Here is a 17,530-nt window from a genome sequence, read left to right as displayed (position 1 = left end):
TCTGGACGTGGCCATTGACTGACTTCCCCCTGCAGTCCAAAACCTCCAGCAGCTCCTACAACATCGATATGATGCATATTAAGAACTGAAAGTGCAGGGACAATGCAGACTAAATTTCACCTAAAGATAGAAGAGACCACTATACAGAACATATTGTTCATTTTCATATCTGATCAATTAAAAAAACCTTTATTTAATCTAAATGAAGCCGATGCAGAATTTGCAGCCTGAAGCATCAAACCCAGTTGCAGAATTTAGTCCCATCCACCTGCAGATTACAAGGGACCTTGGATCGACTCACCCCAGCTGAGAGGTGCCTTGGGGACACTAGCCAGGACTCCTGAAGATCAAGAAAACTTCTGCTTATCACGCCAAGAACCATGAATGGTGATCTCATGGGAAGCGTAATCTGGATCAAAACTGGAGGTAAGGTTTTCAGAAGTCACCTAACACTAGTTCATTTTCAGGCATTTGTGCCTTGAACCAGCATACAGCAGCAGCAAGAGGAAACAAAGCATTGGAGACTGTTTTAATTAAACCTTTAAGACTTGTTTAGTCAGTTTGACACGGCCACCACTTGTTTCTTTTTTTGCTAGAAACATATTTAGACAGCTTTTTGGCCAACACCACATGACCGTCACGAGCAGAACCAAGTCACGTTGTAGTTCTGACAAAAGAATCATTTACAAGGTATTCTCCCTAAATAAACCCCATTAGTTGAACTATGCTTCCGAGCCCAAAAGGAGTGTTTCTCATTGTATGTCAGGTGACTGCAGCTTCCACTGAGCTCACTCAATAGAGAGGGAAAGTCACATAAATTGGGGCTTTAATGCAGATTAAAGCATACAGGCATTCAGGAAAGAGCTCAGGATTTATAGATTTGTGGCCTGCTTCTCCAGCAAAATGAGATGCTACACAATGGCTAGCAACAGACACAAGTGCTACTCAGACTGAACGCTCATGTGGCTGACAAGACGTGCTTACAACCAAAGCTGAGACTAAAGAGGGTTAGAGAAGGCCCTGTGCCGGGTAAACCACAAATGTCCCAATCACATAAAAATCACAACATTTTGGGCCATTTTCACTCTCAATACCAAAAGCAGATAGTCCATAAGGATTGTTAGCTTTTTCTGTACAATTTAACTTTCAATAGCATCTAAACAAACGTATGGTTTGGGTTTTTTTCCATTTTTCCAGCAGAGATTGCATGCACTAGTTTCTAACCATCTCTTATTTTTAGAGTCATACTGAGCGTTCATAAGGTTCACTGAACTCCCCTTTCAACTGCTGTTATACCAAGACTCCGACTAGCCCAGTGCAACATTTGAGGATGAGGCTACTGAGAGATTAATCTTTCACCCACTCTGGAAAATTACTAAGCTGACTGATCTTACTCAGGGTATGTCTACATCTACAATTTTGCAGCGCTGGTTGTTACAGCTGTATTAGTACAGCTGTACAGGGCCAGCGCTGCAGAGTGGCCACACTTACAGCAACCAGCGCTGCAAGTGGTGTTAGATGTGGCCACACTGCAGCACTGTTGGGCGGCTTCAAGGGGGGTTCGGGGAACGCGAGAGCAAACCGGGGAAGGAGACCAGCTTTGCCGCGGTTTGCTCTCGCGTCCCCCGAACCCCCGAGCAAGCAGGTCTCCTTCCCTGCGGTTTGCAGGGGGGTTCGGGGAACGCGAGAGCAAACCGGGGAAGGAGACCAGCTTCGCCGCGGTTTGCTCTCGCGTTCCCCGAACCCCCCTGCAAACCGCAGGGAAGGAGACCTGCTTGCACGGGGGTTCGGGGAACGCGAGAGCAAACCAGGGAAGGAGACCAGCTTCGCCGCGGTTTGCTCTCGCGTTCCCCGAACCCCCCTGCAAACCGCAGGGAAGGAGACCTGCTTGCTCGGGGGTTCGGGGAACGCGAGAGCAAACCGGGGAAGGAGACCAGCTCGATTACCAGAGGCTTCCTCAGGTATGCTGGGATACCTGCTTATTCCACGGAGGTCAAGAAAAGCGCTGGTAAGTGTCTACACTTGATTACCAGCGCTGGATCACCAGCGCTGGATCCTCTACACCCGAGACAAAACGGGAGTACGGCCAGCGCTGCAAACAGGGAGTTGCAGCGCTGGTGATGCCCTGCAGATGTGTACACATCCTAAGTTGCAGCGCTGTAACCCCCTCACCAGCGCTGCAACTTTGTGATGCAGACAAGCCCTCAGACTTGGATTCATTTCTTTGCCCTTTCCCAGAAACCCTCTCCCCTTCACAGCACAGACTAAGGTTGCAACATTTGATGAGCAACAGATCTTCTCAGTAGGCTATTTCTCCCCCACTCTCCCCAGTTTAAATCTAAGCAAAAAAGAGAATTACAAATTGCAATTCACTGCTAACACTGGGTTGAAGTAGGAGTTCCACTAGATCTGAAATCACCAAGCAAAATTCGTAGAGAATAGGGCCAGACAAGACCATTAGGGCTGATTTACATTACCAATTCTGCATGCTACAGCCTTTCCCCTCAAGCATTAACTGAGAAGACCAGTTTTAAAGGTTTCTCTCAACCATGTTTTAGGTTTTATCTTTCCTATTTTCTTTTCTACCCTCATATGGAAGAAATTTCAGCCAAAGGAAAAAACACACCTAAAAATAGGAGTCGATTCAACGTGAAACATTTCCCAAAAACCCGAGTAATAGTTATGACACTTCCAGTTCTGTTTTGGGAGAGCTGCTACGTGTCAGACGTGTTTAGAACTCAAATTCACAGCTGCAAAGCAGTCAGCTACAGTTTGCCCTGTTTAGGCATTAAAGTAGCCACATTTGAAGTAATTACAGCTGATGACACCAAGCAAGGACTGCAAGTGTCGCATTTTCTATGTTGTAAACTCTTTACAAATCCAAGGAAAGACTAGCCTCAGGCAACCTCTCCTCCCTGCACTCCACCTTCCCCTGAGGCAAATACTGGTATAAGAGCTAGACTGAATTCCTTTTTGGCACGCAGGGCTGCGGACTCTGGAAGCAAGCAGGAATCTACTCCCCTCATGTAGCTAGCACCAGGTCCTTCTGACTGCTATAGTCACCCCTTTTGTTTTATTTGGAGGTATAAAAGCAGAATATCCAGGATGGGTATTTTTACCACGTAGTAAATTACTGTATACTGAAAAGCCCATCTTGGCAGAATTCCACAGCCAAAAACAGCAGCTCTCATTTAGAAACCACTGCAAAATGCAATGAAATATTTCTGCAGCAAGCCCTTCGCAAAATCTCCTTACAGTGCCTCTTTATGAAAGGCACAGTAGTAGCCCTCTCGCAGCTAGGACCAGGAGGGAGTCCTCAGGGTGGGTGTTTGTTGTTAATTTTCTGTATAAGATTATACAGAATCTTGCAAGCAGGCATCTCTCATCTTCCCCATCTGCTGAACTGTTAGAAGCCATCACCATAGAGCAAGGGTGGGCAAACTTTGTCCTGAGGGCCACATTGGGATTGCAAAACTGGATGGAGGGTCAGGTAGGGAAGGCTGTGCCTCCCGAAACAGCCTGGCCCCCACCCCCTCCCATTTCTCACCCCCGGACTGCCCCCCCCTCAGAACTCCCATCCCATCCAACCCCCCCTTCTCCTTGTCCCCTGAATGCCGCCTCCCAGGACCCCCCACCCTTATCCAACCCCCCCGCTCCCTGTCCCCTGACCCCTATCAACACCCCTGCCACCTCCCAAGACCTCCCACCCCACATCTAACCATCCCATTCCCCACCCAGTGACTGCCCCCCCAGATCCACACCCCGATACACCCCCTCAGGACCTCATACGTATCCAATGCCCCTTGTTCCCCATCCCCTGACCCCTACCAAACCCCTGCCCCCAACAGGCCCCCCAGGACTCCCACATTTATGCCACCCCCTCCTCCCCCATCTCTTGACTACCCTCCGCCCCTTATCCAACCCCCCGGCCCCGACCCCCTTACCATGCCGCACAGAGCCGCATGTCTGGCAACCACGCCGCCCGGCCAGAGCCAGACACGCTGCCATGCTGCTCTGCAGGGGCGCACAATCCCACTGCCCAGAGCACTGCCCACACAGCGGTGTAGCTGCAGGGGAGGGGCTAGCCTTCCACCATTCTGACTTGCAAACAAAACAAAGAACCTCAAGTGGGCAGGACCCAAAACTTTGTTCCCAGAGTTCATCACAAGCTCTAGTGTAGACAAGGCAGGGATTTACTACCATGCCTCCCTATCCTGCTCTGAGTGGTCTGACTAACCCGTGACCTGTCACTGACAATAAGTGTACAGCTGAACTGGTTCTGAGCACCAATCTGCTTCAAATTCAGCCAAACCACATTCAGCCCTATTTCAGAAACAGAGGCCAAGACTGCTTGGAGCAAGGCTTAACACACAAAGTAGCACCTTGCTAGAAGCTGCCAGGCCTTTTTCTCCACTAAAGCTCCCATCAATGGGAATTTCCCTCCCCAGAATTCCCTGGTAGAGATTCACATCAATTTCACAGGCTTTACACTGTTTGGACACAAGTGTTTGCGGGTTTTTTGGTAGTACAGTAGCACAAGAAGGTCCCAGCCAACAGAAAGGCCTTAGTGTGCTGGGTGCTGTCTAAACACAGACAGAGACAGTCCCTGCCCCAAAGTGATTATAATCTAAACCCACAGGCTAGCTCAAGACAGGGAAGGGACAGAGAGGTGAAGCGACTGGCTCAGTTGTCAGAGGGTGCTGGCAGTCAGAAAGTTTCCCCTTGGCTCCTGTAGCACCAACTGTAAAGTATAACCCAATTCTCACTATCTACACTTCAGAGGAAACTAGAAAAGAGCCACAGCCACTAGAACAAGGATTACCTACTATTCCTACTAAAGCCAAACGTGGTGTTCTCTTTTCCCCCGGGGCCGTAAGATCTGGTGTGCCATTGACCTGTTACCAAAGCCATGGTCAGCATTCTAAAACACATTCCTGAGTAAGAAGCTTTTATCAGGCTTTATTTATGTTTGTCTATCTTCCCACTGATTATGTCCTCATGCATTTGGGAAATATTTTGCTTCTTCCTGCTACTGCCGAAGCTAATCCAGCTGCCTCCAGTTTAACTTAAACTGAGCAATAGCCACACGGCATCTAGTGCTTCAGAGCCAGGTGTTAGCTGTACAATACACCAGTAAATACGGGCATTAGCAGAGGCATGGCCATGTCAGCAAGCCTAGCTCTGCTTTCCATTCAGAGCCTTGCCCCGTACTAAGAAGCAATGTGTAGTGTTAATTGCTCCTTAAGAACAGCACCAGGAGCTGTACAGGAAGAGTCCCTCTTTTGGAAGAGGAGCACATGGAAAATGCAACTTGTTTAATCTTCTGCTTCTTTCCTGCTCCCCGTGCAGCATTTTAAAAGCACCCCTGTTCTTCCAAAGAAGCCAGCAGGCATCTCTAACATGTCCAAATTAGAAACCTGGGCACTTCTGAAAACCTTACACTTCCTTTTCAATCACACTTTAGTTTCTCACAGAATGTCAACTCAAGCCAAGTGCATCCAGCCTCTGCCAGATCCAGCCCCATCTCCCTCCCCACCACACACACTCAGCTGCCCTCCCCCAGTGAGAGGGCAGGAGAGGTTGAGTCTATCCCATCTGATAGTTTCCCTCCCTGTATCCATAAATAGCTGGTCTCTACCATGCCAGCTCCTCCCAAGCCTGCCCTTTCCCCCACAAGAAAAACCTGCACCCATAGCACGTCCCCCATATTGAATAAAAGGAATCAGTTACAATTACCTCATCTCGTAGCCTAGAGAGACTACAAGTGTCAGAATTCTCTCACCTTAATTTACAGACCACATGCTAGAATCCAATCAGATGTATTCCTCTGTTAGAGAGCTTGCAAAGGGGGAGGGATAGCTCAGTGGTTTGAGCACTGGCCTGCTAAACCCAGGGTTGTGAGTTCAATCCTTGAGGGGACCACTTAGGGATGTGGGGCAAAATCAGTATTTGGTCCTGCTAACAAAGGCAGGGGGCTGGACTCAATGACCTTTCAAGGTCCCTTCCAGTTCTAGGAGAAAGGATATCTCTATTTATTTATTTAAAGCAACCCAAACTCATTCCCAGGGCTAGAGAATCTCCTATGAGAATGGAAACAGAGGCCTACTAAAGAACCAAAGCCAAGTCTTACTGCTGTGAAATATAATGGAGTTACTATCCCGAGTCTGCTCAGGGAAGTCTGATTGTGTAACTGCTAATAGCAACCATTACAAAACAGTGACATCTGAGATCAGACAAGAAATAAGTGAGCTACAGGAAGTGCTACTCTGTGGTAACTTGTTAAATACCAGATTTGCTAAGCAATGAACCCATTATACAACATCACCCCAATTCTAGCAGAATGCAAAGCACTTGCCCTCACATCACTTCTGCATCACAAAGTCTACATAGCTGCCTATCCACCAGCCAGTACACGTCACAGAGCAAGGGGTAGTGTTTCACAGTGCAAATTCAGGTGGGAATTCTGCCCTCTGCCATTAGCTTAGTCTGGAAGAACCCTAAGAAAGCATATTTCCTTACTGGTTTGCAACAAGAGGGTATGCTCCTGAGTGAGTCACAGGCCTTTTCTCCAGTTGGGAGCGGTTTATCACTTCAAATGCAACAGCCTTTGCCTGGGCAGGAAGGAGCTGAATTAGGGCTCATTGCAAGCTAATAAGACACCAATTTTGCTGGTTTTAAGCTGATTTAGAGAATTAGGTCAGGGGACAAAAGTCCACTCGTACCCCTAGCTGGGGGTTTAACCCAGCTGCATGTGACTCACGAGGGCTCTGCACTATACAATGGGCAATTGAGGACCTACCTGACCGCAGTATTTGTGCAGGGGATGAGATAAGGTCAGCAACAGGCATTCAAAGAACTTAAAGGACATCAGCCCACAGAAAGAGCTGCAGACCACGCTCATTGTTTCATGCTATCAGTTTAGTTTGTCCCACAAGTAAATGGCAGTACCATGACACACACCCAGCCAGGCCGGCAGTTGTATTAAGAATGGCCAGCATCTCTTGAGACACACTCCAATCCGCAAACCACAGGGTATAGACTGATAAATGCCCAAAGGCAGCACCCAATACTCCTAAAGCAGACCAGATAGCAGCTGTTTATCTGCAGTCCAAAAAGCAGCCTCCAGAAGCTGTGATACTCTTATCAGAGCAAAACTGTATGAATCAAAGTACTGGAGCTACCCACTCACCCTCACATCCTTATGCAGTGCCAGCTGTTAGACTGGCACAGATTCCCTTACTGATCCATTGCCTACTTTATACCATTCCTTATTAAAACAGCCTATGGGTGTTGGCTAAAGCAAAATCTCTTCAATCACAGTTGAGGGCAGGATGTTGTTTAAGCTTGGAATAAAATTCTTAAGGATGTCCTAAGGAAACATGCTAGAACTCATGAGTGAAATGTGGGAGCAGACTCTACCCCAGGCCCTAGTGAAAGGAGAGTGAATCTCTGGGTCAGAGATGAATGCCATAGATTCCCATCTGTGATGAGACTGTAAGAGGCCCAGGGAGTGACTCAAAAACAGATCACAAAAAACATGAGCCTTTTTTATATTTGAACATCTGCTGCCTGTGGAAACACTCCTTGGCTCACACACCTTGTGATGCGGATTCAGACGATTCTCATAGAGCAGGGAGACGGACTCAGCTCCTCCTGGTAGGGAGAAGGAGGGAAAAAAAGGGGGAGTGGGTTAGATTGGATTACCCTTGTGGTCCCTTCTAAACCTAGGATTCTATGACATGGCTAATGAGTACCCTGTGTGTGTCAAGTGTTTGGTGACCCAGCAAATACAACCAACACTATCAACATGAACCATAGCTGCCAATCCCTCATTCCAGACAAGTGAAGAATCGATCCCTTTCACTCTAGCTACCTAGTTCTTGAATATTTCACCTTCTGACGAGGAGTGAGAGAAAGAGCAGGTTTGCAACAGAATTTTAACAGAACCAGAACATTTGGAGAGGAAACACTTCTTGGCCAAAATGCTTCCTGTTAAGCATTTTCCTGAAGTCACCTACAGCCCATTTGCCTTCTAACTAAGTGGGAACTGGAGTGAATTAGACCATACTCTGAAGTTACCCAGGCTCACCAAACAGAAAGTTCAGTGGTTGTAGATGATATTGCAGGTGAAGTAGCAGAGAAAAAAAAGTGAGGGGCTAATAGCAGAGACATCACATGAGACCCTAGAAGGTTAAATTGCAGAGATAAAAGTTTCCTATTAAATGATCTTTAAAGTCTGTCCAAGTCAGTAACAGGAATCAAATCACATGTGTTAAGTATCTTCAAGATTTAAACACACCACTTAAAAAATTATATATACACATACACATATCACTACTAGGGGAAACAGTCTCCAGTCCACACTGCAGAGCTTGCTAAAGTAACTATATGAGGCCGTTTAATTACTGTATTTAACAAGCATGAAGCCAGACCTCTGCAGGGCAGAAATAATCGAAAGCAGATTGTTTTGCTCCTGGCCTCATAGTATGCCTAGTACAGTTCCTTCACTTTCATGCTGCACTGGGGCTGATCTCAGATATCCACATTTCTATGGCTGGTCCATAGCTGTGCTTGTCAGCCTCTTCTGGGCCTGTGGGGAGGAGACCTAGTACCCCCTGCCTACTCCAGACAAGAGCATGTCTAGTGCATGGAGACAGCATGGTCAGTTGGGCAGCTGCACACAACAAGGGAGTATTGCTGGCTGTGCTTGCCAAGCTGAGCAGCCAGGAAAAGGCATTTCAAAAATATGAAGGCTATTTTAAAGGGATGGAGGTGGCTTCCAGACTGTCCCCTGGGCAGTGGAGCTCACAATAGTGACCAGTGTGGTCACTAAGAGAATGTGTATTGTGGGGCAGCCGCTGGAAAATTGTTAATATCGATGCTCACACCATTTCGAGCTCAGTCGGTGGCTCCATGCCACTCAAGGAGATGGTTTTACTGTGTGGCTGTAACGGGGCACTTATATCAACGGGAGACAAATTTTAGTGCAGACACATGCACAAATAGGTTGACCTCAGCTGAGTTACCGTTCACCCAGTCTTGTGGCATAGATGACGCTTTAGACTATCAGGGAGTGTTTTAAAGTCACTTATGTGACAAGGTTTGATCAGAAGCAGCACCAAGTGTTAAATATAACCCTGCACGCAACATCTCTGAATATTACATAATTGTACTCTGCCAGCTTCTAAATGGTACCTCTCATAAGTGAGTCATACTGACAATGGTGAGAAGAGACCCACATTTTCTTGTAAAACTACTCAATATAAACTGGTTTCATGGCTGGAGGAGGAGGAAAAAAAAAAGTCATAAGAGCTGCAAGTGCAACAATAAAACCAGTGCCACAATGCTTAATTGGATTCAACTTTCAGCAGAATCTCTCCTTAGCCCGCATGCAGCTTTTCAAAAACACACATAAGTGTATGTGGCATTAAGTTGTGCAAGTTTTTAGTCCTGCACACGTTACTGGGTATTTTCCACTTTAGCTGCCAGATAAGCCAGCACAAATTTAAGATCAAAGTTCAGAAGATGGGACATAAGCAAGCAAGCTTCTTTCACCACCAGGATCAGGAATCCACCAAGCCTAAGCAAAACAAGTCCAGTACCTAAGGGACCAGGACAGGTCAAGGTCATGTCCAGGGCAGCATAGGGGAGCATATAATGCAGTTGCTCAATGCAACTGGTCTGTATCCAGTTTAGTTTTCAAGCATGAGACAGAGCAAAACAGAATTCTCCTCTTTTATGCTGTCAGAGATCTAAATTACAGACAGCCCCATCACATGTACCATGCATTCAGAACCAAAACAGACACTGGCATATCTTCCATCCCTTTTCCCACTTCACACTATGCCCAGACAGTAGGTAGCCTCACATACCATGCGTCTTGCAATAACAAGGTACAAAATACAGACATTCTGCTTTGAACTGCCTTATTCGTTGGTTAATAAAAGGTGTAATTAAGCATGAGCAGGCAACTCTTACACTTATATAAGACATGTTCAGGTACATAGAGGCAGCAATGAAAGTAAAATTCATGTTTTACTTTCATGAGATTTCAGGCATCTCTTTTCATCAAAAATAAAAAAACAGCTATTTTCATCATCAATAGCTTGATCAGTGTTCAGCATTAACAGCTAGAACTGGCATCAGGAGATGAACAGTCACACCAAATCTGAGAAGGCATAGAAGGATGGTAGAAACATTTAAACAGCAATTGGACCTCAGTGGAATAGCTCCACACTTGAATGGGGTCATCCAGCAGATTTGCTGCCTCTAGGGAAGGACAAGTTGCATAAACACCATCTCTACACTGATTTAATACAGCAATGAGAACTAGTAGTTCCTTGGGCTTCCCCGTCTGTCTGTATCCACCTGCTATCTCTTGTCTTGTATTGAGACTGTAAACTCTCTGGGGCAGGGACAGCCTTTGTTGTGTTTGTACAGTGCCTAGCACAATGGGGTCCTGGTCCATGACTCCAACACGTAAGCACTACTGCAATACAAATAAAAATATAGCAGCAGCAAGTGTCCTAGGAGACACAAATGAATTGCAAAATGGGACAGCTAAAGTGAACTTGTACAGTTTACAAAGAGTTACACTTCAAACTTGGCTCCTAGATCTGGTTCCTCATCTACATTTTTCCAAGTTTATGAACGGTTTGCTATCTACAGCAGATTAAGGCCAGAAGTGAATCACTGTGCAGGAGGTCAGACCAGAGGAGCAGAATACAGGCCACAGAATTCCACCCAATAATCCTTATATCAAGTCCAAAAATGTGTGGCTGAACTAGGGCACGTCTGTCAGAGAGCTATCCAATCTCGTTTTAAAGACTGCAAGTGATTGAGAACCCAGTAAATCTGTTGGTAAACTGCTCCACTGGTTAATTACTCTGACTGTTAAAAATGCAGGCCTTATATGTCTTAAGAGTTCTTTGAGTTATTGTAATCCATTGGAAATCAGCCAGCCAACCAGTTCATACACTAGTCAACAACCAAACAGATAGGTCTCCACTCTTTGTATTCTCCTCCCATGCAAGCTTTTATTACTTTTTAGCAATTTCAGTGTCAAGGCTGTAAAATGGCACAAGGGCATTAAAAGAAAAAACCCAAGTGCAATTAGGTCAGAATGGTGAAGCTCAAAATTTTTAATAGGACAATTCAGTTAATTCTGACTTGATCTTTACAATTCAGTCTTATCCATTTAGCTAACACTTGAAATTTGTCAGCCAAAAAAACAGATTTATCTGAAGTACCAGTACTTTGTTACCAAGCTAAAAGTATACCCAAAAAATGGACTAATTCTTACAGCGTAACTGACAGAAGTCTGAAGTTTTAAAACTTGTGTTAAGTCACTTTAAGCATGGTTTGTCAATTATTTTTTATCAAGGTCCAAATTTTTTGGTCAAAGTATAGTCAAGGTCTAGACTCCAGAGGAAAACAAAACAATGATAATAAGTAAATAAAAAGATTTCAGGGTCCATTCTGCGGTCCAGATTTGGCCTGCAGTCCACCTGTTGACTAGCCCTGCTTTAAGCCACTTTTACTTTTACTATATGTAGAAACTTAAGACTCACAGGCTGGACACTTAGAAAATGAAGGCCTATATTCTCTTGGATAAAAAAATTCTTACCAGTCAGCCTATGCAATAGCACATGCACATCAGATATCCTGTTGTGTTAAAAACATACACTGGGAGATCTGCTTAGTGAGTACTTATCTGGTTCAAACTGTTTATTTAGGCTACAATGGTCTGATTTCAGGACTACTGAGCACCTGCCATTCAGCAAAATCCCGAAGCTCTGAAACTATTTAAAAAATAAATCAGGCCATACATTTTAGCACAGGAAGCATGTGTGAGTCCAAAGAACCAGTTAAATGCTATGTCTGTACAGTAATAACAGAAAGTTCTACTCTACAGGTCATGTACATAATGAGGTATAGAGTGCAATTTGTTAGGACAATCACCAGTGACCTTTTTTTGCTGGTGTGACAGCAAGTAGACTAAAAGAGCTCCATTCATTCCATATACAAGATATTAAGATACAACTCACACTTGATGAGTCTGGTCAGTTTAGGTTCCAGTTGGAATTTTATTTGGAGGGGTTGAGCTCTCAGATCAGAGACTAGCATAAGCAGAAGAGCTGCTGTGATATGTCAGTTTCAGTAAGATTGTTTAATTTAAGCTAGCAAGGCAATTCCATCTTCTAAAGCCTGAAATTTGTTATTATAAATCTCAACCCCAGAAAAGGTAAACCAGCAATATTTTCCTTTTTTTGGTACAGGGAATCAAGGAGGCTATTGGCAATGTTATTTTGGGTACAAATGACCTAGGAGCACAAGAATGAACGACACCTGAAGAGCAGAGACGAAGTTTGCATATACTGTATTGTGCAGACCCACTCCTAGCTGGAGTTGAGTCCCTGTACTCCCCCTACAGATAGGCAACACAGCATTAGCCACTAAGCAAAGTATGTCACATTTTACTACTTATGACTGCAGTGCTGGTCCCTGGATTGCATCAGTCATGAGACAACAGTGTCAAGCATTGCTCCCAACAACTCAGATTGACAAGAACATGAACAGCTGAAGTGCCCTTCCAGAGCAAGGTGTTGTGCCATCTAGATAACAAAACAGTAATTGCCTTATATTGCAGTATTATTTTAACAGAGCAGATACAAGCAAACGGTTAAATGCAAGGGATCAAGAAGCAGGATGTACTCTGCATTTCAGGGTATTACTGATAAAAACTGCAGAAGTTCAAGAGCACCTTTAACTTCCTCTAAATGAAATTCTTAGGAAATGAAGGGAGCGAATGAAACATTTCTAAGAACCCTCTAGTATATACATTCAAGCAGTACCTTCACTTGTCCACCCACCCTACAGTGACAGCCTTGAAACAGGACACTAGTCCTGCACCTCATCAGCAGGAGTGAAAGGGGAAGTACAGAGAGAAACAAGCAGAGACCTCACTATGATATGTACCAACATCTACCACTAAAGATCATGAATTTAACCAGTCTCTAAGCCTGTGGTCCTAGCACAATATCAGTAGTAGAGTGAGGCAAGTTTTAGCATTGAAATCCATCACATCATAGACTCCAAGGTTGTACCAGGACTAGCATGCAGGGTGACCCACACACACACACACACACAACATTCTGTTCACAGGAAGTGGCCAGCCAACTATCCCCATTTCTTGCTGTTGCAGATATTTGTATAATAAGGGCTTCTCCCTTCCAGCCCCCAAAACAGTAACTAGGTGGGTGGAAGCATACTTTCATCGATGTAGGTGCACCTACACCAGTGGTTAGGTCTGCATAGCTACAAAATCAGTGGTGTGAATTGTGCGCACCCTTGAGCATTGTACCTATATCAACCTAAGTTTAGGCCTAGATTAGGGTGGCAGAAAAAAATTAAGGTAGGAAAGCTTGTATTTTTAAAAGTTTCAAAGATTTTCTTAGTATGAAAGAAGGGAAGAAATCAGGGTCCAGCAAAACATAACACACTAAATGCCTCAGGATGTAAGTGCGTTGAGCCTCCAAAAATATCCAGCAAATTTAAAAATGAATTTAAGAGAGAAATAGGATTACCAAATTGGGTACAGTAGACAAATCAAGAGCCGAAACATTCATTGCTCTATCATAGATAGAGACTACTCCAGATATATCATTTTTTCCTGTATCTCTTCCCCTTTAAAAAATGGATATCCTTACTAGATGGAATTAGGGGTTCAGGCCTCCAGGGGTAAGCTAGCACCTAAAGAACAACGGTCCTGTTTAAGTGACAGTTCATTTGACTTCTGTAGTAGTTTTCAGAGGATTTGAAAGGATTTTATGAAAATTAAGCCTTAGTACCTCTGTGATATAAGCAAGTAGTATCCCCAAATTGGGCAGGGGGGAATAAGGCAAACAGAGGTTAAGCAACTTGCCTACAGTCCCACAGCAAGTCAGTGGTCGATCCAAGAGGAGAACCCAGAACTCTGTTTTATGAACTAGCTGCTAGACCACTTATTACTGAAGAAAGCAACACAGTGTATAGAATTTCAGCAGAATGCTGTCTAAGCAGGAAATATCAGTATCTCCAAGGCTCAGACAGTTGCAGAACTGAAGAAGCAGACAAATCCTTTCCAAAAGTAAATGGAGCAACTTTATTTGACTCAACCCAGAGCACATCCCTTACAAGGATCAAAAACCTATTCTAAAAAGAGCCATATTGGTGATTGTGAAGCTATTATTGCTTTAAAGCTTGGAATCACAAGTTCTCTCCTAGAGGAACACCAGCAATGCACCCGAAAAGTGAGGTTTGCCTCCTATAAACTTTGTCATGTGTCAAGTGCTGAAACTGTACTTTATGCTTTTCATTCCAGTGAGCACATCTGTGCCAAAGTTAAGAGAGTCATCCACTGCCAATTAAGCCATCTACATTAAAACATTTTGATGATAGTACAGTGCACCAGATTAATAGCCCTGAAACAGAAATCCTCCGTTTCTGCCCATATGTAGCAAAGCTACAGCATGGGAAGCATCAGGGCAACGTTCCCACACAGACTGAGTCTCCCATTCCTCCCAGACACAGCCAGTCCCCCAGCATGGGGCTGTAAAGGAATCAATACCTTTAGAGGCAAAAAGCCTCCTACTAACCCACTCCCCAACCAGCCAAATCCCCTTCCAACTGATGCCTTAGCAGCTAAGGGCCCCATGTCCCACTCCACTAGCCCTGTGAGCTACTTTGTGCCCCCTGACCTGGGACTAGAGCAAACTGAGGCCCCAGAGAGGAAAGGCCACGTGCCCCAGAAAGCAAGCATCCATGATAGGGGCCCTCATCCAGCCTGAGCATGGATGCCCCACCAGTGAGCTCTTACCTAGCCAGAAACCCACAGCCCCCAACTCCATCAGCACATCAGGCTTCCCTAGCCTTCCCCACACCCAGCCCCTCTAAGTCTCCTGTGACCTACCCCACATCAGGCTCCCCTCCCCTCCCCCCATCCCACCCCCTATAACCCCCCCATCCCCAGCCCCCGTCTTTTAACCCCTTCCCCCCCGTGACCCCCCCCGGTCTCCAGCCCGCCCAACCCCTCTCACACTCCCCCCACCCCCAGGCCGGTGCCGAGCCCGCCACGTGCGGAGCGACCCCGCGGCCCTACCGGTGCACACAGCGCGGCCCACGCTCTCCGCCAGCGGATCTGCTCCCAGCCGGTTCGCGCCCGCCCTGGCTCCTTAAGAGCCCGGCTGGGAGCCCCCGCGGGAGGTGGAGCCAGCCCGGCGGGGCGGGGCGGAGCGGGGGCTGCCCTCAGGGCTGGGGGGGGGCAGCGCTCTCGGGGTTCGGGGCGGGAAAGGGGGAGTTGCCCCCTCACAACGGGGGAGGGGTCGATCCTATTTTTCAAGATCCAAATTTCTTGACAGAGCCGAGGTCCAGACTCCAGAAAAAAAAAATAATTTAAAAGGCCAACAACGAGATTAAGTCAACAGGAAGATTTCAGGGTCTGTTCAAGTGTGCCCCGGCTTTGTGGCCCACACACCTGTAGGCCAGGGGTTCTGCCGGGCCCCCAGCTGGCTATGTGGGGGGCCGTGGCTGAGGACCCCCCCGGCAGACCCCATCTCTTACAGGGCAGCCTCTTCAGAGCCAGACACGGAGAGTGGCACCACGTGGTAGGGCACAGGGCTCGTGTTTGGGGCTAGCAGCCAAACAACGTTTCTATTGGGTGAAAAGTTTAGAGATTTTGACATTTGTTTTTCATTCTGATGTGGAATGAAAACAGAAACCTTCTGACAATTTTTGTAGAACAACCTCACACACAAAAGAGCCCCACTGGAGATAGCTAACAGTCCTATGATTAGGGCAGCAGGTCTCAAGTGTGGGTATGTGTACCCCTAGGGTAGGGGTTGGCAACCTATGGCACATGTGCCGAAGGCAGCACACAAGCTGATTTTCAGCGGCACTCACGCTGCCTGGGTTCTGGCCACCATTCGGAGAGATCTGCATTTTAATTTAATTTTAAATGAAGCTGCTTAAACATTTTAAAAGCCTTATTTACTTTACATTCAACAATAGTTTAGTTATATATTATTGACCTATAGAAAGAGACAGTCTAAAAACATTTAAATGTATTACTGGCACATGAAACCTTAAATTAGACCAGTGGTTCCCATTTGGGAACCCCTGGGGGTTAGTGAAATGTTACAGGCGGTTCTCGGGAAAAAAATTCCCTAATGGTAGACAGAGCTGTTCCTAGGGACCCTGGGCAGCACAGGGCCAGCAGCCTGGAGCCCCTGGACTTCCAAGAGCTAAGCAGATCAAAGCAAGCATATCTATCACACTGAGGAGATTTCAACTTCAAGACTCCTTATAAGAAATGGAAAGGGAGGTGGATATTTTTTGCTGTTTTAAAAATTAAATAGGCAGCTAGTATTGTTTTAAAAATTATGGTGAAGAACAAGTTTAAGCTTTGTTTTAAAGTACATTGTTTGCCTGAACTGCTCAAGACCTGAATGCTTATGTAGGAGGAACGCCTTGAGTTGGCTTCTTAAATACCTTCACGCTGTTTCCTATCTGACACTCCTTAATGAAAAATAGGAGCCCTGTAACAGACTTATTCAAAGTGATACAAGCTATGAAAGTGAGATCTTGGAAGAGTGTTGCCGTTTTCACAATGTAATAAAAATGTTGTAATGATAAATAATAATTACTAATAAATATTGTATAATAAGCATGTCATAAAAACAAATTTTATATTTCAAATATCACTACTTTTATAATTTATACTCAAGTAAAGAAGAACATCGCCTGGAAATATTCATTTTCAGGAGGGGGTTCATGAGACTTGACATTTTAGTGAAAGGGGTTCACAGGTTGTTAAAGTTTGGGAACCACTGAATTAGAGTGAATAAATGAAGACTCGGCACACCACTTGTGAAAGGTTGCAGACCCCTGCCCTAGGAGAACACATCAACTCATCAAGATATTCGCCTAGTTTTACAACAGGCTACATAAAAAGCACCAGCAAACTAAAATTTCATACAATGACTTGTTTATACTGCTCTAGAAACTATACACTGAAATGTAAATACAATATTTATATTCCAGTTGATGTATTTTATAATTACATGGTAAAAATGAGAAAACAAACAATTTGTCAGTAACTGTGTGCTGTGACGATTTTGCATTTTTATGTCTTGATTTTATAAGCAAGTAGTTTTTCATTGAGGTGAAACTTGGGGTACACAAGACAAATCAGACTCCAGACTGGAAAGATTGAAAGCCACTGGGTTAGGGTATACCCTGGGGATGTGAGAGACCCCAGTTGTTCTGCCTGGTCTCAGAGCCACTGAGCAATTGACTATTCAGGGGTCTCTCTTCTCTCTTGCTTTGACCAGGAATTCTATTATGGACCTTAGAAACATTTCACAGCAAAAGTTTTGTCAAAACTGATATATTTCTGTGAAATGTTTCAGTTTCAACAAATTGGCATTTTCCAATGGAAACACGTTAGTCAAATGTTCCTGACCAGCCCTAATCATTTTAGCTGTGTGATAGA

The 17,530-nt window shown here is 45.2% G+C and overlaps 1 protein-coding gene across 4 annotated transcripts in view; it reads right to left on the bottom strand.

The window, feature by feature from the left end:
• The window catches only part of SLC16A1 (solute carrier family 16 member 1), a 31,064-nt gene extending 15,839 nt beyond the window's left edge, over positions 1–15,225 (bottom strand). The window contains exons 1-2 of one of the 4 annotated variants that reach the window (XM_050954351.1): positions 15,140–15,196; positions 7,598–7,653 (exon numbers count right to left, since the gene is read on the bottom strand). The gene's annotated coding sequence lies outside the window, so the exon portion shown is untranslated. Of the gene's footprint in view, positions 1–301; positions 371–7,597; positions 7,654–15,139 lie in introns of those variants that run through there. The other 3 variants (XM_050954352.1, XM_050954353.1, XM_050954354.1) reach the window with 3 other exon arrangements.
• Between the last annotated feature and the right edge of the window lie 2,305 nt (positions 15,226–17,530).

This window comes from Gopherus flavomarginatus, chromosome 5 (genome assembly GCF_025201925.1).
Source record: "Gopherus flavomarginatus isolate rGopFla2 chromosome 5, rGopFla2.mat.asm, whole genome shotgun sequence".
In the NCBI taxonomy this organism is placed as follows: Eukaryota; Metazoa; Chordata; order Testudines; family Testudinidae; genus Gopherus; species Gopherus flavomarginatus.
The sequence above is the reverse complement of the archived record's forward strand: the minus strand, read 5'-3'. Positions and strand labels throughout refer to the sequence as shown.